The 24,413-nt window shown below is 40.4% G+C and overlaps 1 protein-coding gene across 3 annotated transcripts in view; it reads left to right on the top strand.

The window, feature by feature from the left end:
* PLAG1 (PLAG1 zinc finger) overlaps positions 1-24,413 on the top strand; it is a 52,501-nt gene that overhangs the window by 16,373 nt on the left and 11,715 nt on the right. The window lies entirely within an intron of this gene.

The raw sequence follows: 24,413 nt of genomic DNA, 5'->3' as shown, positions 1-24,413 counted from the left end.
AAATCATGGATATTTTGAAGGAAGTTGAGGTGCTATTTCTGATGCTATTTATGTTCTTCTGGTGAGAGTTTTGCACTGTTAACTGTGGTGGCATGTGCCACCTGCCCAGTATGCTTTCCTTTGACAGGAAGACCTACAACGAAGAGGAAAAAATGTTTTGGAGGAAGTTGATAGCTCTACTCTCTGACAGCATTTCACAGAGCTAGAGTTGTAGTCTCACCATTTTCCTTGCTCCAGGGGAGGCCTGGCAAGTTGGCTGGAAGTTATAAGTTGATCAGAAGTGACTCTAGCTCTTCAGTTTTAGATGTGATCTTGGTATCTGCTTCTTTTAAGGAGTGACAAGTTTCTCAGTGATGAGAGAGAATTTCAGTGTCTGCCTTTGGAAAGAGAGAAATCTTGATTCTGGTATCCTCTGAGGAAGAAAGCCTTCAGGGGCAAGCTGAAAAGTAAAGAATGGGAAGGATCAGAGCCTAGATAACTGAAGCACTCTTCTCCAGTAACTATAGATACTGTGGTCTTTCACAGGAGAGCAGTGGACAGGAAGAATGTTTGTTTCTAAGCACTGATGACCGGGTAAGAATAAATAGAACTGAAGGAGGCTTTTGGAGTTGTATTGCTTTGTTCATGTCTTAAAAAAAAAAAAGTAGCATCCATTTTCAGGATTCAGTGTGCTACAGACTGAAAAAGAAAACACAGCAGGCATCTGTCCTTCCTCTGTCAAGCTTACAGTGTTACTCGAAGGAGGAGAACTGAGGCATGTGGAAAGGAAAGGGAGCAAAGTAGCAAAAGTACTTGTGGTTGCATATATGCACTACATCTAATGTAGTGTGTTAACAACAGTGGCTGACAGTACTGTTTTTAAATAAAATAGTAACTTCATCTGTCCCTCAATTACACAAAGCCAAATTATGTTCCTCTCAGTCATCGCCACGGGCACTCCTATGCAATCCTACTTTTCAGGCCATGGATTACTGAAGGCAAAAAAATATCCAGTGGGATGCTAGTTCTCAGAGCTGTATGTATCCTGCAGATGGGAGTTCACAAGCCAGTTTGCTGTCTGGAAACTTATACATGGATCTTGACAATGGAACATATTTATACAGAGTTCTGGTATGCTCTCTAGCACGTTTGATGTTTTTCCTCAGGCTCTGGATACTTTTGAGAAATTTTGCCCTACAGCCACGACCTATACCTTCGTGAAATAGCTGCTTGTATGTTGTTTCTGACTAGTGATACAGAGACAGCACTTTCACAACTTGCATCATGAGACTTGTACTGTAATGATACTAAAGCAGTGCAGTTCATACACAGGATAAATGAAGTCAGAATGGCTCTTGTGGTTTTTCAAAAGGTTGTATTTTTTTAAGAATCAAGTTTTTGTGGTGTTTTTTGGGGAAAACCTGTTTTGAGATTGCTAGGCTGAAATTTTCAAAACCATTGTCTTCATAATCTGTTTAGAACATAGCTTTAACTGCCTTCCACTGCAGCTGCAGGCACTAAGTATTTCTGCAAATCACTCCTTGTAGACCCATGCCAAGGACCTGGGAAATTAATGACCTCTTCCATAGCATTCTATTTAAATGACACAGAGATTTCTAGTAGAATCTGAATCCTCTAGGACAGCTTTCAATCATCTGACTCAAAAGATTGATTTCTGAATGACTAAAGGGCTTGTGGAATAAGTAATTGAGAAGTTGGCCCAATTTGGATACAGTTCACAGGAACAACACCTCTGACACTATCCCTGTCTACTTTCAAGTCTCTATCTAAAATGACAGGGATTCAAAACTTTAGGAAAAGTCTGCCAGACTCTTTTGATGCAGACAAAACTCTTTTTGCATTAACCTTTTTTTTAAATGGCAGTACTATTTTAAATGAATAAAAAGGGAAGAAACAAAACACTGAAGCAGACGCAAACTTGTAAAATTTCAGCCCAAACAATGGCAGTTTGACAAAATCATAAGTTGTCTTATGTAGAGGAGTTTGTCATATCATGGCAAGTGTTTGGCAGCATGGTGAAATATGATCCTACTGTTTCTGCAATAGTAAAATATGCTGGATTCTGACAGTAGTGTCAATTCTTGTGTAAAATGACAGAGGAATTGTCCTGCTTTCAAATGAAGAATTGTTTGAGAACTGTCGTCACAGATCTTACCAAGCCCAATCAAGGCCTGAGATGACAAATACTACTTTTAACCAGACTGATGAATGCTGATCAAATTCTATGTTTGCATTTTATTTAGTTATAATAATTACACTTGTGTGCATATCAAAGCCTAGTGTTCTGACAATGGCAAAACAAAAGCTGTGTTGAAAGGCACAGGAGCAGGGCAAGCATGCAGGGATGGATTTCCCCAAGTCTTCTCTTGATTTTCAATAATTCACTAGCCAAAGGCTTCCTAAACAAGACATGGTGGGTTTGTATTTACTAACCTTTACTGGACTTTTTCCATAACTTTTTCCTGTGACCTTTTGAGCCTTTGTAAGCTTTTAAGTGTCTAAACACTCTGTTACAAGGAGTTCCATGTCTTCACATCTGTGAAGAACAGATACGTTTCCTTCTTGAGACTGCATCCTTGTCATTTCATTTCATTTCATGCTTCCAGCTCTTTTGTTGGAAGAGCCATCAACTACCTGTCTGTTCAACTCTTATCAGTCTCCAGCCACTTCAGGGCAGGTATACCTGCATGCTGTTCAGTTGCATCTCCTTTATCTTAATATTTATTGATTGGTTTAGAGGACTGTACGTGCTTCATGGAGCATTTCCTTTTCCGTCTTCACCAATATGTTGTATCTGTTCTTGTGTCCTCCTGCCTTCCATTGTTATTCATGTTTATGCTGACTTGCTTGATGTGTATGTCAAGGGGACATTGGGAATTAATTGTTAGGGAAGAAGTGAAACAGACCACAATCTGTGATGTCTGTCTGCTGAATACTGTACATAAGATATATGAAGAATGGCAAAAATCAGGACAAAGTGATGGATAAGAAAAAAGTAATGGAACAACTTCCATGCAGGGAAGGCCTAAGTAGGCTTAGATTTTTCAGCCTGATAAGATACTAAGAAAGAATATAATAAAGATTTCATATCACAGAAAGGGGGACATAAAGGAATCATGAATGACATAGATGGAATGAAGGGGGGAGCAAAATCATTAGCTGAGAGGAAAAAGAAATAGTAGGAGATGGGTTGAGAAGAAGGTACAAGAAAGCAATTGTTAGTGAAATGTGAAATTAAGCTGCAGAATTCCTTGCTGTGGGATACTATGAGTAAAAAAAACTTACCACAGGCACAAGAGGGGACTGCCAAATTAGTGGAAAATAGGTTTATTATATTGTTGAGCTCAGGAAGTCCCTATATCAGAAATGGTGATACTTCCCAAAACATTTGCCCTCCTCATGATGTGCTGTTGGCTGTTACTGGAGGAAGTATGCTGGGCTCATCAGGCTCCGGCTCTGACCTGTGAGGAACATCATTGTGTTCTGATGAGTATTCGGGGACCCAGAACTGGAACAAATCACTCTGGTTGAGCGAAATGCCTTGATGTCACAGAACCCACATCTGTCTATTTGAACCTATATAATAGATCCACTTATGAACTAGTTAATTTTTTCTTTCTCTATTCACATCCATGAACAGTCGCGACCTGATCTAGGTGAACCTGCTTCTGCAGGGCGGTTGGACTAGATGATCTCTAAAGGTCCCTTCTAACCCTACCATTCTATGATCCCTGTCTTCCGACATGCAAACTTCAAGCTAGTGTTTTGTTATCTAGGAACTCTTAATTTCCAGCCTAAACCTACTTTTGATAAGCTTACACTTACTCTTACCCTGTTGACTGTGTCACTGGTGCACTTATTATGACCTTTTGTCTCCTCTTTTTTATTGTCCTTTTTTTGTTCTGCTACCCAAAATAATTTTTAAATTAAAATATATTACCAGATTTTTACATGGTGTTCCCAGTTAATGTCTTGGTAGTCTGCTGTAGTACAAATCATTGTATTTTCTTCCTCCAGAACCAGCTCTCTGTAATGACTTTTACTATCTGCTTATAGGATGATTATACACAAAGATTTCCTTTCTCTGCTACTTCCAACAAATGATTCATCACTTTTCAGTAGAAACCACTTGTCTCAAAGTGCACTGCTCTTTCCTTTGTTGGTACTTTGCATCCCATTTCTGTCACAGCTGTCCTTAAGATTCGTTGCAGTTTTTCTTGTGTGTTGTTTCAGTCTGCACTGGCACTTCTGGTACCTCCTAGTTTTGTATTTTCGACACATTTTCGTAGTGTTAACATAAAGACATTAAAAAAAAAATGCTGAATCAAAAAAACCCTGAAGACCAGTCTTGGCAGAAGTCCATAAATAACATCCTTTCACCTTTCAAAAAGAAATCTATTGTCATCTCTTCTTGATCTGCTGCTTTCCCTGCCATACTATTCATAAACTAACCCCTCTCTTCTCAGCTCAACCAACTGCTGCTCAGGTGATGGTACATTAGATTTCTTACTGAGTGAGACTGGAACTGTTGTGCTTCCTTTGTAAAAAGACTATTTTGTCACATTGAATAACAGCTGAGAGTTTGACATGGTTCACCTTTTTAAGATCTTGTTACAGTTTATTCAATTTTCTCATTACCGTCATGTTTTCATTGTGTCTTTGAAAACGTGCTCCAAGCAAGAGGTCGTGCTATCATCATGAACTGTATGTCCAGATATTTTTTTTCTACACTTTTCTTCAATATTGAAATGAGGCAAGAAGTGTTAATTTGGATTTGGTGCCATTCTGAGACTCTCCCATCTCATCATGTCAGGCCTGCTTCCTGTTAAGTCAGAAGATAGTATTTCAATATGAAAAGTAAGGTGTTATAAGTATAGCAGATACCTTTTATTTTAATTCACCTTTCAGAAGCCCCTGAGTTGGTCTCCGTGGTTGGTACCCACCTCTGGTGAAGAGAACTGTAAACTTGTACCTCATTTTCACAGTAGCGGAAATAGTGAGCTGAAACAGTTGCTCAGTGCTGTTCTCTGTGGTGATTGTAGCTGTTTGACAGACTTAGTTCTGACTGAACTTATTCAAAGGAAATATATGCACTGACAGTAATTGAGGTGAGAGCATCTTACAGTGCCATAAAACTCCATTAGTCTGTTCTGCTCAATCTGTTCCACTAGGTTAGTTCTTCTCTCCACCCTCTTGGATGCTGGGTCTGCAAGACAAAGGTGGTGCCAAATCACTTTGTTTAACAGGGTGCTGAAATTTCTGCTGCTCCTTACTCTGAACACCTGTTGAATCTGATTAATACCAAGAGACCATGGGAAATCGGTAGATACAGTTTTTTGGTGTCTTGCAGTTTGCGCTAGAGCTGCAGGAACCCCAGCCTGACCATCCCTGTATCTGAGATGGCTCTTCTCTGCCTTCTCTTGTTCTGGCACTAAGCCACGGCAGACTTGGACCATAATGGTCAGTATTTTTTCTCTAGGTTTAATTTAACTGGTTTAGATCTCTGGCCTGGTACGCTGTGTGGCCAGACAAGCAGCAGTGTGAGAAGGAAAGGGGGAGTGGAAGAAGCACACTGTGCCTTGACCTGTTTCTATGTGGAGGCACGCACAAATAACCAAGCTCTGGACAGGCTGACAGAGTGCTATCCTCTGTGCCTTTCAGCATGACAGATGTGTCCATCTCCAATCCCAAAGTGTTAGCCAAGGTGTTGTGCCAGAGCTGTTACCCCCTGCCTCCTAGCTGCTCATTACCGCTTGAGGCTGGTGCTGCTTTTCCCACACAGCCTGGCTTCCGGAAGGGAGTTGCTTTGTGCCTGGCCAGCTTGGGGTGTTGGCTGGGCATGGTTGCCCCTGCCTATGATCGACCTAGTAAACAAGGAGCTTCCTTAAGTGGAGTTATCTAATTCTGGAGATGACGGCTTTGCTTTTGGGATTGGGTCCAGAGGAGAGAAGGTAACTGCTGAAGCTGCTTGCCAAGGCAGCTATCAAATCTGATGAAGAATCAAGCCTTGAGGTCAACTGGCAGCAATTATCTGTATCATAGCTATATCCATGCTGAGTGATTCTTCAGTGTTTTGTTTTGGGTTGGGTTTGTGCATTAAAAAAAAATAAATTATGTCTCATAGTACTCGTTTCTGGGGCTCTGTAATTCAAGGGAAGTATCAACCCTTGTCTTTGCAAGTACAGCCTTTTGTGTGTAAACTCTAAAGTTTTGGTGACAACTGTGGTAACAATGAGACAGATATCTGACGTTCTCGTGTTCCCATTTGACATACAGACTCTTCTCTGAAAACACCTCTCTGCTTTGGTAAGGAAACAAATGATGAAGGGGACATGTCAAAATCATCAGACCCTTTAACCTGGTTTGCTAGCATTATGTCATTTTTCTTAGCTGTTTATTCACATAAGCCCAACTCTTTTTGATCAGTTTATACCTGACCCTTTAGCAGATGCTTCTGTCCAGCACTAGTCATGGCAGCAGCTTGTGCTAACCGACAGAGTTGGGAGAACACGGTGTATTTGGGGAGAGGGATGGAAGATTATCATTGCTACAGGTTAGAAATAAGTATATTGTGTGTGGTTGATAATATACAAGTGTGATCGATAATATACAACTAAATCGAGCTTTCAGCTGTCTCTGCAGGAGAAGGGGATACATACCTTTACTCCTGCAGATTTCTGCAACATCGTAGGAAGCAGGAAAGATAATAATAATTTCTACAACTATGTTTCTGTGTTACTTTCTCATGTGTTCTCAATGATAGAAAGCTTGGTTGGGTTCTGTGCTGTCAAACTGTATTACCCAGCATTAGCTGGTCATGAATCCATGCTTCATGTTCACAAGTGTTTTTTTTCCTAAAGACTGCTTGTCTGTTCAATTGCAAACACAGACAGCACAGGCACAAATCTCCACATCTCCCTTGCCTGCCCTCTGGTACTCAGATTTGGGTAAGCAGGACACTTAGAGTTTGAAATTTGTAGTTGTAATGTTATCTGTTAGAAGTAAAGAAAAAAAATCCTGATAAAACAAGCAGTGTAGAACATAGTAGATCTGTTTCAGATAAATCTGCCCATTACTGCATGCAATTAGACCAAGTGTTTTAAAGGTTTAGAAGATACTATATTTCAAGAGATCGGTTAGTGGTAGGAAGTTAAGGCTGACAGTGAATTTTTTTCCTAGAGTCCAGGTGGAAAGATCTCTTATTATAATTTATCCAGTTGTTTAGCTTTTCTTAACAGAACATTCATAGGTCATAAAACCAAGTATGGTATGACATTTCAAACCTAATAGTCGCCTGCTTTTAAAGAAATGTAGTTAATATTCTCTCAGAAGACAACACAGTTATTTTAAATACCACTTTGTGATGTCAAAATATGCCCATTTGTTTACATTTGTGTGTATTCTAAACTGTTTTGATTTTTGTTTTGTTAACTTTATTTTTAGTTGTAGAAACCTCTTTAGGCTCCCAAGGATTTCATTGGCTTTCTTTCTAGCCACTTTTTCTTGAGAAAAGGTGATCATACCTGTCACATCTGTCACAATACCAAGGCTGTGTATTCAAATCTGTTGGACTGTGAGCACTGTCTTGCTATTTGTTAGCACTGCTGCTTTGCTTCATTTCACTTCTTAGGCTTCCTTCTCCTCTTCATGGGATCCTCTGTTTTGGCGACTTTTAATTTTTTGTAGGAAATTGTCATGTGCCAGACAAAGGGAAGAGATTGCTTCTTATAACAGTTTTATTGAGAGTGCCTTCTTGTTTCTAGTCCACCTGTTAATTTGTCACTGTATCCTCTTCCTTAATCTCCTTTTGCCTTTATCTCCAGACTTCCTCACTTTCATCCTTGTCACTCTTCCATTCCTCATCTTTGGGTTTGGAAGAAGCTGGGAGGCATGGTTAGATGCCAGAAGAGCTCAGTTATTACTTACACAGGGAAACTTCATCCTGTCCAACAAGTATGCTATTCGTAGCCTTGAGGGATATATCTAAAGGGCACAGAGTTTCCACTCAAAATTGGAATAGATTAGATTATGTATACATATTTGTTGTGACTTGGCAAGTATCCCAGTGCCCGAGGTATTGAAACATAAACTTTGCTATACACGAGGCAGGCTCAACTGCATGTTTCAAAAGATGCTCTGGAGAGATGGGAGGCTGCTGTTTGGAGTTCATGGAAGTGTTATACTCTCTAGATCTGATACAGTGTAGAAATTCTAACTCGGGGTAGTATAACCATAAGATACAGAGGGGAAGATCTGCTCTTATTTAACTCTCTGCTGATTTGGATTTTGTCCTGAAAAAAATGGGATTGGTATTATTTTTCCCAGAGCCTTCTTGGCATTTATTATAAGTCTGGATGATAGTCTAGTTATCTACTTAAGTGTGTCTGTTTTAACTGTATATTGTCTTCTGGCAGTAAATCTCAAAACGCTAATATATTGCTGTTAAAAAATAAAGTACTGGTGTTTATTAGTTTAAAATCTGCTATGCTGTGATTTTGAGAGTCTCATTGTCGTAAGAACAGATGAAACTGAGCAAGTTACTCTACTGCTAATGATTTTAATTTTTTTTTCTTACCATCATGTTTTTAAAAAAAACCCAAAACCATAAAAATGCAGTCCCAAAATTCAGGTGCTGCAGATATGCTGGAGTGAACCATGAAGTTAAAACAGCTGTATTTTATGAAATTCTGTTTTGTATGGCACTTTTCCTTATAAGGTCCAATGACCAATTGTTGTGATTATTTAGAAGGAAAAAATTCCATAAGAACTGTTACTGAAAATGACTAACTTGGTATTAGAGATTTGTCACCCTCTTACAGCATTTAATGCAATACTGAAGTTGCTTAAGATAGCTGAAAATTCCAATTAACCACTCAACGCTTCAGCTGTTCGTGTGTGACCTGTTTATTATGTTTTCTTGTCGATTGTTAATGATATCTGTAAATAAATACTACTTCTGTTTGTAGTGTTGTCTTCTTAACATCCAGGCCTTTGTGAATAATGTATCTGACGTAAATGTGTATCTGACAGGAAGTTCCAACACTTGCATCATAGGGCACTGTGACCTATGGGCTTTTGCAGTGAGGAGCTGAAGTGTTTCCCCAGGTTTTGCCATTAGAGCAGTGAAACCCTTGAAGGAGAAGTGCAGTGCTGTGATTGCTAATAGACAGTGGAGGATCTGGAAGGGCGGAGTGGCTAGGGTTGCACAGTAGAAACTAGGGATGATGGGGTCAGGTTGCAAGAGAATGGCATACTTGACAGAGGGAGGCTGAATTTAGTTAAGTTTCTTTATTTAAACAAGGATTGGAGGTTGATAAAAATGGACTACTTGATATACAGTAGGTGTGAGCTGCTTTTGCTTGAAATCTGTATGTGTAAAATTACATAGGGATATGTGAGAGAGGTGGGACCAGGACTTAGCAGATCTAAAATGTATGTCCACCTCACCCATTCTTTTGCCATCTTAGTGGCTTAGAGAAGATAAGCTTGAAAACAGTTACTGCAGTTGCTCAAGCTCATTTATATTATCTGAGTAGTCTCCTAAAGGCAAAGGACTGTGGCATTTTTTTTATCCTCTTCATGATATTCTGTATGTTAAAAAAAAATGCATGCAAAATTTACTGCATTTTCTTTTTTTACTTCTATTTTGCTTTTCTAAGTATGAAAACATAAGATTCACTCAAGCAGATAATAGGTAGAATTGCCCTTTGTGAATCTTAAAATGGAGGTAGTGAGAAAGAATGTCTAGGCTGTTGATCACTGGGAAATGATTAACAAAACCAATTTACAGTGGCTTAGTCCACAGTAAGATGTTACCTTGAAAACATTTCCGTTCTTAAAGCATCATGTGTCTGTGCTGAACTTAATTATCAAAGTTAGATTGAAAAGGACTTATAGTAATTGCAAGTGAATGCTTGTTGCAATCAGTTAGTTTGCACTCTAAGGTTTCTGTGGGTTAATTGCTTGTAATTTGCTGGAGTTTGTGTTTCTTCTTACCTGGCTTACTACTCATGTCCTTCTTTACTTCAGGATCATACTGACTGGAGGTAAATGCTCCATACATGTTGGCAGGTAGCCAAGAGTGCTTCCCTTTGGCGGAGGTTGTAAGCAAGTTGGTTGTAATGATTGGTTAGTTTTGAAGGGTCTCCCAAGGCAGTGGTGACCTCTGGTTCATGTATGTCTGACCCTACTCAGATACAAATTGTTACAGGATGGACAGGTACAGGTCACCACCTACATAAATGAAAGCAGGAGAGCACAGCTGGACCTGGCCTCAGGGATGAATCAACACGAAGAACCACAAAGGATGTAGCAGAAGACAAAGAAACAAAATGGGCTTCTTGATCAGTGCCCTCATACGTGCTCAGGGCTGTGGTTTTACAAGTGACATGGCCACTGAATACAGGAGTGATTTTTTTTTTTTTTTCACCTCTGGATGGTGCAGAGTGCCACAGCAGAGGCCTGAGGTAATAGGGTAAAAACCCAGCAAATAAAGGTTAGTGGCCTTACCTATCCCATAGTATCTGCCCGGGCCTACTGCAAACACACTGTGATTCATCAGACATGAACAATACCCAAGAAATGCTACAGGATTCTGCAGAGGCTGGAGAAGGAAACAGATCCAGTAAGTATTGCATGCCCAATTGCACAACAACTTCACATGAGGGTTTAAACTACTTTTTCTGGAGCAGAGCTCTCTCACTCAGGTAGTAGCCCTCCCCATGCCATTTTACTTAACCGTTCTCAAACTTAGATCAAACTCTGGTTTTGTTATTTGCTGTGAGCTCTTCATCCACACAGATGCGCTGTCACTCACTGGCCACCTCTGAACTTCTGCACTTCAACTACTGTCCCTGCATCTCTTAATTTCTTTTGCCCTCTCACCCAGAGTAACAACTCTTACTTTGGATATCCCATACCCCAAAATTTTGCATGTCAATCCAGCAAATTCTGTTCAATCTTCACTTGTCTACCCTTACCTAGTTACTGGTCCTGCTATGCTGAAGGACTTCACTGAAACTGTAAGGTATTGGCCCCCTTGTACCTCCATGTCTTCTCTACCTCTGTGTAACAGATGCATCCCACGAGGAGCGGCATCAAGTTATCTTCACTGCCCAAGTCTTTATAACTCTGTCCTGGAGCTACTTTGCCCTATTTGGGAAACCTGGAGATCTTTTTAAGGAAAGAGGTAACCCCGCTCTTAGTCCTGATGTGTGCTTGTAGTGCTGATGTCACCACAGAGCATGTTCCTTGCTCCATGCCTGCCTTGGGGAGCCCTGAGGCTATGGGGGAGGTACAAAGCAGCCCAGCCCTGCCAGGCACAACAAGGAGCATTCTCCTCCCAGCTCAGAAGGAGCCACCGCTCACCTCCATGCTCCCTGGAGCTCAGCTCCTTGCATGGGTGCAAGGGGAGAGAACTTGGAGGCTTGCAGGGAACTGTATGTTTGAGGGGAATGTACAGATGTAGAGGATGGATATGGCATTACTTTGGAACTCTGCATTTTCTCCTGCTGCTGCCTACACTCCTGCCCATGCAACATGTCCTTCAGTTTAGCAAGTGTTGATTTGCCTTCCTTCCAGTCAGTATCATTTATCACGTCTGTGCTGCTGACTCAGGACTTTATAGTTTCTCCAGTACTTGCCTCCGCAAATAAAGGAGCTGTTGATCGCACTTTTTGATGCTTTTGCGTTTTTCATCTTGTTTCGGTTTTTTGCCTTGTGGGTTTTTTTTTTCTTTAACTCTTGCCTCCCTCCCTGAAATAGCATCCTCTCATTGGTCTCACTTCAAAGCATTAACAGTATATTTCTTTACTGTGCCAAGTCCCAAACATGAATTGCACTTTTCTGCCTCTTTTCTCAGCTGATTTGATCTCCTCTTATTTCCTCCTCACTAATCACAGCCTTCTCCAGCTTTGGTTATGCTGCCCCCCTGCTCCAGACCTTAGTCATGCTCAGTGTTTATAAATCTTTATGCAGTCTCGAATATAAAGCCATGCTGTCATAGAGTTTCAATAGTGTGCTCAGTCTTTCCTCAGGGTGAAGTGCACAAGAAATTTTGAACTGTGGTGCTATTCTGAAACTTTTACTTAGTAGGGTCAGCTTGTGTATATCTAACAACTGCTATAGAATTTTCATAACTGCAGTGTATATTACAGTAGTTTGTAGGAGCCGTGAAAAGTGTGTATGGGAGAGAGATTTGATACAAACATTGCAGGTTAAGGAAGTGTTGAGGTTTTTTCCTTACTTTTCTGATTTTCCTTTTCTTTCTTTAAGGAAGTGCTCCTCTAGTGCTCCTACATGAAATGTGTTAATAGGTGCACTTGCAGTGTATTACTGCAGTTTGCCCGTTGTCTTTATAAATGAGGCCCTTAAGTGTGCCAGGAATTTGCCAGGGAGTAATATCCTTCAGCATAAGGACAGCTAGTTGCACTTGTGTGTAGTTACAAATGTAATGCCTACTGGCTTTTTTTCTTTAAAAAAAAAAACCCAAAAAGCAGAACTCTATGCTCAAATGCTTATCCAACAGTGTCTGACCATTTCAAGTTTTGAAACAATAGCAACCAACTTACCCCATTACATATGTCCCAGAAAAACCTACAACAGCACATGTAGTATGTGGAAGTAATTTGGAAGGCATCTCGCAGTTTTGAAAGGAACACGGTGAAAAGAAAAGCTAGGGGAAAAGAATTCAAATGTGATCATGAGGGAAGAACCTAGTTAGTATTAAAACAGTTTGCAATGTGTGGGGTGACTAGTAACATCTTTATTTTTTCTGGTTTCTCTTAGCACATAAAACTGTAAACCACATGAAGAGGGGAATTAACTAAAAAATAGCCATCTGATTTCAGAAACAAAACAAAAGGTCGATCTGAACCTGGAAATTGTCAGCTCAGCTCAGCGGGAGATTGCAAAGGCAGAGTGGTGAGAGGAGGGTTTTGTGGAGAACCCTCAGAAGATTGAAATGGTTTATGCAATTCTGGAAGGGGACAAGAAACAGGCAATACCAAAGGGCTAAATATAAACAGTTGTAACAAAATGCTGGTCAAGTGCTTTACCTCCAACACCCTGCAAAACACAGAAGATGTTCCATATTAAGGCCACTATGTCAACTGAACTTAGTAGAAATGTTTCCTGACAATATTCAGGATCTTTGGTACATCACCTAGAGGAGCACTCCTTGCATGACCTGCTTTGTTTTAAAGGTCATTATATATTCATTGTAGTAGCACCATCAGCTAAATCAGTAAATCAGTTTTCTAAACACCTGTCTGAAAAATTAAATGAACACGACTATTGTGAAACTCATCTCTTCACAACTTATTTTTAAAAATAAAAAACCACACCTTTTTGATTGCAGGTTTTTTTGCTAACCTACAGCTACTTTCCCAGAGCATGAAAGGAGCTCAGACATCTTGCTGGAGAGCACTTTAGAGGAAAACATTCCCTGGGACTCTCAGAAGCATCTCCATTTCATGTTTCCATCTGCCCTCCAGGATTTATTCCCATAATGTGCATGAAACATTGATGCATACCATAGAGTCTTAAGACTATTTTTATTCCATCTTTTTTGTCATCATCTTCCTTCCACCTTTCTGGAAGTCTGCCCCACTGGCAGTCCACAGCTGTTCAAGGCAAAGTCTTGCATGTGTTTCTCCCATCATTTAATGCAGGCTTGGAAATCAGGCCAGCAGAGTCTACTAAGTTGCTTTAAAAACCAAACCAAAACAAACAAACAAAAACAACAGAGGAGAGCTCTTAAATGTTCTGGTGTCTTGGCCCATGGAGAATAAAAATTACTTTCCAGTACACAGATCTTTCATTGTAGACCAGTCATTATGAGTATTGGTGAGTGCTCACTGTGGTTAACTGTGTCCAACTGTGTCCAGCAGGACTGTGAAAGAATATGCCATAGTATTGATAGTCTTAAGCCTGTGTGTTTGGAAGATGGAAGTGAGGTAGAGGAGGGCAACAGATATGTGTCTCACAACCTGCCTCTGTGCCAGCAGGGAGCCCCATCCCTTCAAAACTATCTGTGACCTCCAGTGCACACATTGATGTGACATGGAGAAACCTCCTCATGCTATTGTCAGCCTTCCTGACCTGGTTGCCCTGCCAGTAACAAGCTGATTACCTTTTAATTTAATGATAAAGTTATTTGATGACTACATCGTTAGGACATTTCATCAGGCTAATGATAGGAGCTCTCAGATTGGTTTTCTGCTGCTGCAGCCTCCAGGGCAGTGCAAACTTCTGTGTGAACCTCTGGCAGGTTTTGCCTTTGCTGCCTGAAACTGAATCCACAAATTGTACTGTAGGTTAACTGCATGGCTTCATCTCCCTCTGCTTTGTTCAGTTCTGTAGTTCTAAATTATACATTGCTACTTTTAATTGTTTATTAATCTGACATAAAATGATAGAATTCTTAGAGGTTCAGATGTGCAACTCCTAATGTGCTTCAGTCTGTCATGCAATACAGCACTGTAAATGAGCCACTCAATGTGCCAAATGGGAGATGGGAAACAACCACAGAGCTGTGCACTTACCTCATCCACAAGGATGCTCTCATAGCAAAATGACATGCAAACACCCTGTAAAGTCACTTTAGCCAGTGCAAGCTCTTTAGCTGTATGCTAACATTACAGTACAGACAAAATTGGTACATGGACAGAGTTGTAAATACATGCAGTGTCTGTGCTGTGCAGGTTCTGAAAGGCTCACTGATTACAGCCTTGAAGAGGGATTTGCTTTGATGTTACCTGAAGTATTCTACATCTTTAGTTGTCCTTTCCTGAGGCTTTTGTGGTTTAGCTCGCAAGGCCATTGATGCAGTCATCCAGCATGACAGCTGTAGCAGTAGTAGCAAAGGTCATCATGACTAGACGTGGTGCTGCTTATTTAATGTAAAGTTAAAATCATCAATTAAGTATTTCCTTTTCAGATGGAACAGCAGTTCCTGGACTGTAGTGTGTATTGGACGATTAGCAGCTGCTTGAAAATTGGGCACTCTTTCGTACTTGTTGCCATTCTTTGCAGGCTGGGATAAGAGGCAGATGAGATGGGGCAACCAGGATCAGCATTTTAATTGGAATACCTTAAATAAATGATGTAAAAATCCTAAGTTACAAAAAAGGAACAATGCTAAACCCTGTCAACAGCTTTTGCTCCCAAGCAATGTTGTCCAGACAGTATGATTCAACACAGGGATGGCCTTCCATTACATTCTACTGCATAGTTACCACCTACACCCAAACTGTGATAGGTGTACTGGGGAGACTGCTCTTTCTTTCAGTCACTTTGTTTCTGTCTTTCAGGAGTTGTCTTTTTTGTCCTAAATGTGAGCTTCCGAACCATCTAAGCTAACTTAATTAGGGAGGTCTAACTCCTGATTTGACTCAGGGATCTTAAAGGTCTTTTCCAACTGTAATGATTCTATGAAGGATCTTCTCCTAGTACAGTCCTTGCAGCTTCTCCATGGTATTGTGATTCTTTTCAAATACCACCACTTTGCCCCTCTTATTTGACCCTGTGTTAGCTAGATGGGTAAGTACTATGCTTTATCTTTTTTTGTTTTCTTGTTTTGTAGACAACAGACAAAAATTGAGGTCAGTTAGAGGATTTCTCCAAACCCAAACAATGAACCACTGGTTTTATTATTGTAGTCTCATGTTTTCTGACTTACAGACCATGCTTATTTTTTAGGGTTAGGTATTTAAAACCTGTCCCTACCTTCTGGCACACTGTTGATTTCTCCAGCACAGCCGGTCCCTTTGTGCTATCTGCTTAGTAGACTTTCAAGTGAAATTACTGAGCAATTTGGTAAGTTTTACTTTAAAAGTTTAAATGAGGAACACAGCACAAAGTGGAATGAACGGTGGCTGTTTTTTCTTGTGGGCTGTTCCAGTTCAGACCATCTCTTTGACAGAGTAGAGATCACTAGCTGCACAGGATTGTGTTGTGTAGTGATACACGTGAGTGGAGTTTATCTTGAGTTCACTAGTGTCATCATGATTTCTACCTGTCAGACTAGAGCACCAGAAACCTTTTACTTGACTGGCTACTGAAACTGTTAGAAACATCTTGCATTATGATTCAGGCTAGATGACTGTCTCAAAAATCAAAACTTGTAACTTTCTATCTGATCTAGTTGTGCTCTGCACCCTAATTATGTTGTTTAAATGGTACATCCTAAAGTATTCAGTTTTAGAAAAATCTTCTGAAATACAAGTATGTAAAGTCATGATTTCAGGGGTGGTATGGGCCAGGCAGGCCTGCACCAGGCAAATCTGAATTCTATACCAGTCAATTGTTGTAGATGCTCTGATAAACCATAGAATTGGTAGCCACCTGAGTAGGTATGATTATTTATGAAGAGTCAAAGCAGTGTTTGCAAGAGAGTCCTGTCTTAACAAGTTGAAGTTCTTTGGAGGCATCTGCAAGAATTAGAGATGTTCTGGTTCAAAAATCAAAGTGAACTTGATCAAAAAAGCTTTTTAAGGAAACTAAGGAATCATAGTGTAAGAGGGAAGGTCTTTACACAAATAAATGGCAGATTAAAAGGTAGAATCAAAGGGTAGAAGCAGAAGGTAATTTCTCAATTAAAGGAGGGTCCTAGTTTTCTCCCACAGAGATCTGTGCCATTCAAACAGAGTCATAAATGATATCACTAACAGGATGAGCAATTTGGTAAGCAAGTTTGCTCTGAAGAAGAGAGCCAGCTGTGGAGAACAGTAGAAGGACATTTAACTGCTGAGGACTGTGCAACAAAACAAGTGTTGAAATTCAGCGTAACTTCAAAAGCATTGTGCAGAAAATTCTGATTAAGATTATGAATTTGAGCTGAGTATTAATATTGAGGAGTGAGATTTGGGGATTGGTTGCTGAATACTGAGATCATTGGTCACCAAAACACAACCCAAATGTTACAAGAAAGAAATATAGAATAAAATTGAGGGTGTCATGAGAGTGTAGCATCCAGTTGCCTCCTGAGTGCTGTGTGCAATTCTGAAGCTTGCATCTTAGAAAGGTTTTATTAAAACTGGAAGAGACTTAAGACAAAGTCAGCAAGGATGATGAGCAGCATGGAGTGGTTTTCATATGAAGAACACTTTGTAAACTAGGACTTCGGTCTTGGACATAAATGAAGTGAGGGCAACGGCATGGAGATCTGTATAGGAAGGAAGAGGCAGACTAACCACTGCCTTTCAAAACAAGAACATACACAGGAGGGAAGGTAGATTCACAGCCTTCAAGAGGAAGATGTTCTCCATAAAATTGGTAGTGGAGACACTTGTGCAATGACTTTTTGAAAGTATACTGTAGATATTAGGAACTGATTTGGCACCCAGGGGAAGCACGGACTATTGCTTGAAAGGGTGATGTGCTGTAAGTTTGTAAACTAACAAAGTACGTATGGTTCAGGAAGTCCCTGACATCACAGTAGTTGAAGGTCAGAAGAATATAAGTAAGAAACATCACAGGTCCATGACCTGTTCTGTACTTTTGGCTGTTACTGGAGGCAGAATACTGGTCTAGGTGTACTGTTAATCTAGCCCACTGACCTAGTCTCATTTTAAGATGTCTGGGAACAAAGGAAAACTTTCCTTACATCAATTCATTTCTGACCATATAGATGTATAATTTCATACACATCTTTAGGGTGTATGTGTTTACTTGTACATCTACAGGATTTGGTTCTGTTTAGGTTTTATTATTAAAATGACACACTACTATATGCAGATTAAATAGTAACCAAAGTTCACAGAGTATCATCACTTTAAAAATGGATGCACATTATTCTTGGGGACGGAGTGGTGGTGATGATGTGATCCCAATATACAAGAAAGCATTATTTGCAGGTTTTAAACATTCTAACAGTAATTACAGTATCAACATTATTTGTATCACAGAGTTTTTACAAAAACATCTATGCAGCACCATGTAGATTCTTAAAAAGCCCATAAACCCACAATTGTCAGATGAGTTAACTCTAGCAGGTTCATGTTTCCTTAAATTTAGTATGTAATCAGGAATCCTTTGGAATATTTACTAACCAAAGCTGAGCTTCCAAGATTTAAAGTGGACCTAAGTATTTTGAAATGTGGAAAGCTCAGATGTTGGATAGTATTGTGATTTTTTTTTTTTTCTTTAAATTACAAACTGTTGGGTCATGATAAAATAAACATTTGTAAGTGCACGTCCTACTTTTCAAAAAACTTAAGAAGAAAAAACAATGGCAGGCATGATAGATTTTCTTCTTCTGTGTTCTGAAAAATGTGATGTAATACTCTTTAGTGTAGCATGTTATAAGAATGAGTTGTTTTCAAAAATTAAAAAGCTGATAGTCCAAATGTCATGACTAGTACAGCTTTCAAGAATTGCAAATAGTCTTATGATCATGAAAAAAGCCATGTTGTACTCAACAGTCAAATCTGTATCGATACTTATTATTTGTGTGATCATTACTGTCCCACAGCAACCTAGCAGATTCTTCCTCCAAATGCTTGCTTTATTTGTTAATAAAGTGTATGTATATTTAACAGATGTTTACTAATAGAATCTATGTGTTTACTGACAAGAAGAAAAGTGCATTTTTAGTACATTTGTTCCCCTTGCTGCCCATATTTCACCCTAGTTTGAAAGGATCAGGGTTTTTTTCCTGCTCAACTTTATATATTTCAGTAAAGTCCTCTGTTTTCTGGATGTTTAAAAAAACCACAAGCTGGCAAAAACTTGGTTGATATTTTTGAAACATCTTAATTCTTGTATTTTTCTACCTTCTGTATAATATTCTTTGCAGCATAATCATTGTTCTGCATACAGTAAGTATTAGTAATATGCTGTCACTAACAGACTACAATGGTGCCTGGTCTTAATTTCAGTGCTTATGTTAATTCATTATGTTCTGGCTGTTTCCCCAAGGGGTAAAGTCTTATGTGTTATTATCTCTAAGTAATTCTGATGTTTATACCTAAGATTGCTGGATAGATATTTTCACTGTTTCGCCCACATCATTCCATTTTCCTGCAGCAGCTCACACAGGCAGTTCTCTGCTGCTTGCATGGATTTGGTTTATGTCTTCCTGAAGCTTTGGTGTGCACTCTTGCTGGTGTCCTACCACACTCCCTCAAACCACCTCTCTATACTGTAAGCTAGAGCTTCCATCCATGGAGAAGGATTTGCCTGAACTTAGCTGCCTGCTTTAGGAAGTTTAAGACAAAATCGGTAGAGCCTTGTACCTATTTTTAAAAAATCCAAAACAAGCTTTCTGTTCTTTTGTGATTAGTTTGCATATGTGTATGTCCTCCCCTTACATGAAACACTGCTCTATAGTAGAGCCAGTGCCTATATCTTTGAATGGTTATTCACAGTAAGTGGTGTTCAAAAATGCAAAAGGCCAGGTGGTTTCCCCGAACTCTCCATGCCATCTCATCCCCTTGAGGCCTCAGTGTGGACCCTACTTTGACTTTCCACTTTTCTCTCTCAGCTTGTAAAAGAACAGGAGCTGTAAAACCCTGTTGAGTTCCTGGCTGCTGTCAGGTAGTGAACCTATTGATGCTGTCCCTCTTGCTGCCTGTCATATGAAAGGCCACCATGGCCAGGGGCAAGGCTCCAGGGGTTGAGATCTGTTGTTCTTGCTGTTTGGCGGTGCTGTAGTTTTAGACAGTCATGCCAACTGTCCTCATTGCTTAGGGCAGAAGCATGTGTGTACACGTGTCTTGCTGTTCAAACCTCTTCCAAATTATGTAATAAAACAAGCAGAAAATTAAATGAAGTATAACTTCATGAAAGTGCAGGCACAAGCCCTTCCTGGCCTAGGCAGGCTCCCTGGTCAAACCCACCTCCAGTTTAAGTCTCACCTCAGGAATGCCCATTCTTTTGCCTTCATGTCCTCCACCATCAAAGCCTGAGCTTGAGCCTGCAGATGTAGGAATGCTCAGGCCACAGACAAACAACTCTCTTTGTTGCACCCCTTCCCCCCCTAGCCCTATCTGGCTAAGAAAAAATGGGGGAAATCATCATCTTCCTACCAAAGACAAGATTCTCTTAAACGTAGATGAAGGTGAACAGACTTCACTATCTATCTCCTTTAAAGAGCGACATGCTTTTTGAATAAATGCAAATCAGATGTCCTGCCAAGAAAAGTGATGTAGACCCCTGCATCACTCAGAAGACTGATTTTAATTCAACACTGAGAAAGGCACCTCTGAAGTCATCAGTACTTCAGTGCGAGTTAAGCATGGATTTTTTTCACCTGCTTGACTGTTTCCATTGGTCAGATCAACTTCTTCAGCAGAGATCCTCCCTTACTGAAAGTTGGTTCTCTGGAAGAGGACCTCTGGAAGTTCCAGGGTGGCAGCCGGACCTGCTGCCTGCAGCTACTCTGAGATGAGATTTCTGCTGCAAAAAGTAGCATTTTTCTACAAAGTCAGTGCTCTTATGTCAGTTGAAGTGTGCAGGAGGCATGCTCCTCCTTGATGATCCAGGAGGGATGGATGAGACTTGCAGGGCTGCAGGTCCCAGTGTGCTGCCCTGGAGTAGCGCAGGCACTTTGCCATTTATGCTCTCAGTGCCTTCCAACAACTGTCCCAGCAGAGGCATCTGAAGAAAGGAGAGTTAAATTGGCAGCTCCCCTCTCTCTGCTTAGAGAGAGCTTTGTACATAAGCCCATAGCACAAGAAAAATGGGAGAGATTTAAGTGGTGCTCCTTCTTCAGTTGCTTTAACCCAGGTGTAAATTCCTTCATCTTCAGGAGCTCAGGTGACATTTGCACAATTTTAACAGCCCCAGCTGAAAGGGGCTGACATGGTGAGATTTGTAGTTCAGTTCTGTTACTCTGTAGTGGAAGAGCAGTCTGACTATTGCTTTGGCTCTTCTGACACGCAGTAAGTGGCTACATTGACTGTCTTTTCTTCGTCCAACTTAGCTCCTCCAGCTACCCCTGAATGCTTGAACAGAGCAAGTTTCCTCCGTGAGTACTTTTTAAAATCATGTGACTATTAGTCACCTGATACAGGAAAGAAGAAAACTGGTTACCTACACTGCAGTAATTTTAGCTCTTCAAGGCGCATTCTTTATAAAGGAGTCTTTACCGATGGCAAACCTGAACTTAGTTAAGTCCATTATCACCTTAGCAGCAGCAGCACCTGGCTTCCTTGGGCTGCACGCGCAAATCCCCCTTCTTCCCAAACCAGGATGACAGTCTGTATTTCAGTTTTCCAGTCCTCACACCACACTTCCAGCTAGGACATGGACTCTTGCCCACATATTTCTCTCCCATGGCCCTTCTCCCTCTCATCAGGCAGAGCAAACCTTGTCGGCACCTTTACATCTAAAACCCTGACACAGGAGCACAGGTTTGGGATGAGCAGGGCTACAACAGCCACTGAAGAGAGAGGCTGCCACTTCCCAGGGCAACATATTGATGTCAGTGGTGCATGTGGCGGCTCTTGGCCCACGGCGTGAGTGAAGAGCAGAACTGGGAGCTGCCATTGCTGCAGGCTGCATTAGGTGGTGTGATGACGTGCATGGCACTGTTTGGGAATCCTTTGCCTTACGCCACTGCCGGTAGCCCTTGGGAAAGTTCACAGGCACAGCCTGGATGGACAGTTCTGTCTTCAGAGAACTTGATGCTGTTCATGTGAGTACATGCTCACCTGGGATCTGTGTGGACAGCACTTCCTAAAGAATCACAGTTTCCATAGGGTAAGTAACAGCTTTTCATTTCGTTTACTTAAATATTTAAAACCCAGGATCGCTCTGTAATGCTATTAAATCCTTTATCAGTACCACCATTATTGTGACACTAATGTTTCTAGGACCCCTCCTCTGGTTTAAAACTGATTAATTTCAAGAATCCAAGCTAGGTTCCCTGTTATGTATATGAGACAGAATGACAGATACTGTGTTCTCAATACTGTGTTCTCATTATTTCTCTTATTTTAAAACAAAATAACTGTGAAACTGGTTTTCTCCTTTACTGTGCTTGGACACTCAAAAAATAAGAAATGCAAGTTAAGAGAAGGATTATTGGTTGTATTTGTGTAATGTTTTCGTTATCCTTTTAGTTTAGATGTCAAATAATGTTTTAAAACATTTTAAAGTGTAGCTACTTTTTCAGATTTTTAAAAATGAACTTTATATCTTGAAAAAAGTGTGTTACTTTTTTTTTAATAAATTATTTAGTTTAAGGATAAGGGGGCTTTTTTTTTCTTTTAACTCCTTAGATGGTAGAAATTCAAATATTTTCAAACATGGAATTATCTGGGTGTTTGGGAGTTAGGAAAATTAGTGCCTCATGGATACTGGAAGATCTGATACATTCGAAAAATTATAATCTGACAAACTATAGAAGTCATATTTTGTTACTAGTTACTAAGTGCTTTTTCCACATGTGCATGTTCTGGGCTCCTCAGCTCAAGAGGGACAGGGAAGTGCTGGAGAGAGTCCAGCGCAGGGCCACCAAGATGATCAGAGGTGTGGAACATCTTTCATACGAGGAAAGGCTGCGGGAACTGGGGCTGTTTAGTCTGGAGAAGAGGAGATTGAGGGATGATCTTATTAACATTTATAAATATCTAAATGGTGGGTGTCAGGAGGTTGGGACATCCCTTTTTTCTATAGTAGATAGCAACAGGACAAGGGATAATGGGGTGAAGCTGGAATGCAAAAAGTTCCACCTAAACATAAGAAAAAACTATTTCACTGTGAGGGTGAGGGAGCAGTGGCACAGGCTGCCCAGGGGGGTTGTGGAGGCTCCTTCCTTGGAGGTCTTCAAGAGCCGACTGAACATGTTCCTAGGCGACCTGATCTAGGTGAACCTGCTTCTGCAGAGGGATTGAACTAGATGATCTCTAAAGGTCCCTTCCAACTCCAACCATTCTATGATTCTATGTGACAATACGTTTTGTGATGTGATATTTCATCAAATATTTCAACTCACCCAGTTGAGAAGATGTTGTAGTAATGCTGTAACTGTAAGCACTTCAGAGAAGAATGGTGTATCTTTGTCCAGTATTCTGCCTCAGAGATTTCCTAGCACCAAAAGCTTATGGGAAATGTAGTCTAAAAGTCAGCATTATCATAGACAACTTTTTTGTTCTGTGTATAAGAAAAAATCTTTTATCCAGTACCTGATTTATTGTCACAAAGCATAGAATTTTTAAAATTTTGTTTTCACTCACTCCTGTCAAATGTAACAAATGTTTTCATTATTCATACAATCTCCTTTTGCACATATGTTGTTAAGCTCTTTGCTTCAAACTAGTCTTACAGATCCCAATTAATTGTAGGTATAGCATTGCCCTCATCTGTATCCACTGCAGTGTGATTTTGGTATTTATAAAGTAATGAGTAAGAGTACCTGACCTTCCTCCTTCATTCTTTTCAGCATTTTAACTATATCTGACGTTTATCTTTATTTACTTGTCCCACTTGCTTCAATTTCCCCTGGTACAGTAGTCTTGCCATGCCTATAATGGCCCATCTCTGAGGACATCTGCTTTTTGCTAGAGTGACTGTAGATGTGTGGTGAGATTTGAGTACCGTAAGCGTTCAAGAGAAAACATTGAATACTGTTGAGAGGGCATTATAATATTTTAGATAGAACTTTGGGGATGTTGGTTCAAACAGAAATAGTCTGTAAATACCAACAGTGTGGGACTAAGTCTACGAGGACTTAGTCTATTATGTATTTATGTGGCTGTCTTAAATATTGTCTGCTTATTGTCAGCTATGTTAGTGTAGAGGCATCTAGATAATGAAGCTCTTCCCTTCTACCATGATAGTGGAAGATTTTGACACATGCATTGCAGAGTAACTAATTTATAAGGATCTTGCTGGGAGAGGAAGTGAGGAGCCATCAGCATTTTCTCCTACAAACAAGGTGATTTGGGGATCTCCAAAAGAGGAGGTGAGGGTTGTGACCCCTCTCTTGCTCATTAATTGAAAACAAACTTTTCACTTTTTATTCGGGTACTCGAGCTGTTTCTACCTCCTGCCCTGTATGTACAAAGCCCCAAGTAAATGCTTCTCAACTGTCAGAGAGCTTCACTTGATTGCTCTGAAGTACTTTCGCATTTAAAAGGTGTTCAGGTACACCAGTTTGCTCACATTCATGCTTACCAACAGAGGAGGCCAGGGCTGTGCAGAGCTGAATGCCGTACCAAAGGGAGGAATACTTTACTAGAGTGAATGGGAAGCGAGAAGGGAAAACAATGTGTGTGTTGGGAAATGTTACATTACTCCAGAGCTCCTGCCAAATACCTTCAACCTGCTATGCCACATGGAGTATATGCACTGTATAGGTCTTTGCTCTTACATATCTGGAAGAGCTGGGGGGGATAAACCTCCTTGTTATAACGAGGCACTGAACATGTTTTCCACTTATCCCTGTGTCATCTAGGAGGCCTTCTAGC

This window comes from Colius striatus, chromosome 4 (genome assembly GCF_028858725.1).
Source record: "Colius striatus isolate bColStr4 chromosome 4, bColStr4.1.hap1, whole genome shotgun sequence".
In the NCBI taxonomy this organism is placed as follows: domain Eukaryota; kingdom Metazoa; phylum Chordata; class Aves; order Coliiformes; family Coliidae; genus Colius; species Colius striatus.
The sequence above is the reverse complement of the archived record's forward strand: the minus strand, read 5'-3'. Positions and strand labels throughout refer to the sequence as shown.